Below are 2,500 nucleotides of genomic sequence, written 5' to 3'. Positions count from 1 at the left end.
TCTGTATGGATATATATGGCAATTTACATCAAAAGCAATGCAAACAATACAATATTTTTCTATTTAAGAGACATAATATTATATATGATACATTTATAGACCATGTTGAGATTGTATATTTATTGTGCTTAAGTCCCTTTTTGGGCCCTTTGATATTTTATTTTGGAAATGTAGATGTGAGGAATGTTTTAGTAGCTGTTTCTGATATGTGTTTCTCATGTTGTTTAGGAGACAATCTGTGTTTTAAAAGCCTCCTGGGACTGAGTGCGTCTGCCTGAAGTTTATTTGTGTTACCCCCTTACTGTCAGCAGCTCCTAATCAGAGGCGCTGTCCAGACACACTCACACTGACAACAGGAAGTCACTGTTTGTTTAAAAGGGGATCAATTAACACACTATCTGTGCACAAAACAACTGCCCCCAGAGCCCCCCAAGCCAAACACGCACGCACGCACGCACGCACGCACGCACACACACACACGCACACACGCACACACACACGCAAACACACGCACGTATCCAGAGGCCTGATGTCGATTCTAGCTGCTTATCCCTCCATAATCTGTCCATCCACACTTACTTACACTTCCTACTAACAGGAGAGTCTCTTCTCAACAGTCTCAACCACACCTCACTCTGTCACCCATTCTCTCTATCATCGCTCTGTCACCTATTCCCTCTGACCTCACTCTGTCATCTATTCTCTAACCTCACTCTGTCACCTATTCCCTATACTCCCTCTGTCGCCTATTCTCTCTGGCCTCACTCTTTCATCTATTCTCAATCTACTCCCTCTGTCACCAATTCTCTCTGGCCTCACTCTCTCACCCATTCCTTTATCCTCAACCTCACAGGAAATATATTAAGAAAAAACAATACTATATAATTATAATAAAATACTGCGATAATAGTGTCCCTTTTCACTCTAACCCCACTGTGTCTTGCAATGGTGCAACACTGGGGGGCACATGGGCGATGAACCATGAAGCAGGAGGTCAATGGGTCAATGCAAGGTCCTGCTAATTTGCTGCAGATGAAAATCTCAAACACGCACACAGCCACATTCACACACTGACGTACACACACACTTGCACAAATACTTGCACACACACACACACACACACACACACACACACACACACACAAACACACACACACACACACACAAACACACACACACACACCCACCCACCTCTCTGGGCGCTGGGACCCCCCTTGTTCCCGGAGGTTCCAGCGCTCTCACGCTGGTCGTCTCTAGCTCCTCATCACCCCCATTCAGCCGCTCTGCCTCCCAGCTGCAGGAGGGGGCCCTCTCACACCTCGCACCTCGCACCCCGACCGGCGTGGCCCACGACAGCCCTCATAGCAGCACCCAGTGGGAGATCTCCAGGCGCACACGTCTATAGAGAGACATTTCAACTATATCATGAACCATGAATACCATGAATATTAAAGTCGCCTAAATAAATTATTAGTAGGAGTAGAATATTAACACATTCATTTCATTTCAACTTAAATCAGAAACATGCAAAGAAGATAATGTAAATGTTTTCAGGGTGTTACCATGAAATACACACGATATTCTATATTCTATGTTCCCTATTTTCAAGGTAAACAAAGATTTCTCAACATAGTTTTTTCTATTGTTGAAGACTTGCGGTTGATGGATTCAATTGTAAACTACCAAGTCATCTGCTGCATGGTACGTGCAAGAATGTGTGTGTGTACTTGTGTGTCATGGGTGTGTGTGGGTGAGCCAGAGAGAGGGAAAGGGAGAGATATATAAATATATTATATATACATACACACATATATATATATATATATAGAGAGAGAGAGAGAGAGAGAGAGAGAGAGAGAGAGAGAGAGAGAGAGAGAGAGAGAGAGAGAGAGAGAGAGAGAGAGAGAGAGAGAGAGAGAGAGAGAGATAAAGATCAGGAGACAATTGTTTGTCGGTTCAATTAATGTGTGTGTATGTGTGTGCTGTGTATGTGTTTGTCTGCGTTTCTGCCTAAGTGAATGTGTGTGTGTGTGTGTGTGTGTGTGTGTGTGTGTGTGTGTGTGTGTGTGTGTGTGTGTGTGTGTGTGTGTGTGTGGTTGTGTGTGCGTGTGTGTGTGTGTGTTATGCGGGCAGAGAGAAGTACAAAACAAAAAATAATCAAACTGAGTAATGTTTTAGTCTTGAAATTCTCTGACTCATCAATCAGTGTTTATTTTTGCAGCCCTTCAATAAGCTATTAGTCATTATAGACTTCATAGATGTTGTCCTTTTAAAAAAAAAAAAAAACTCCCCATAGGCCTGTGTGCGTGTGTGTGTGTGTGTGTGTGTGTGCGTGCGTGCGTGCGTGTGTGCGTGTGTGCGTGTGTGTGTGTGTGTGTGTGTGTGTGTGTGTGTGTGTGTGTGTGTGTGTGTGTGTGTGTGTGTGTGTGTGTGTGTGAGAGACAGACAGACACTGAGAGATAGAGAGAGAGTAGCTGGTGAATTTTTTTTTTTGGTGGTG

The sequence above is a fragment of the Gadus morhua genome, chromosome 9 (assembly GCF_902167405.1).
Source record: "Gadus morhua chromosome 9, gadMor3.0, whole genome shotgun sequence".
In the NCBI taxonomy this organism is placed as follows: Eukaryota; Metazoa; Chordata; class Actinopteri; order Gadiformes; family Gadidae; genus Gadus; species Gadus morhua.
The sequence above is the reverse complement of the archived record's forward strand: the minus strand, read 5'-3'. Positions refer to the sequence as shown.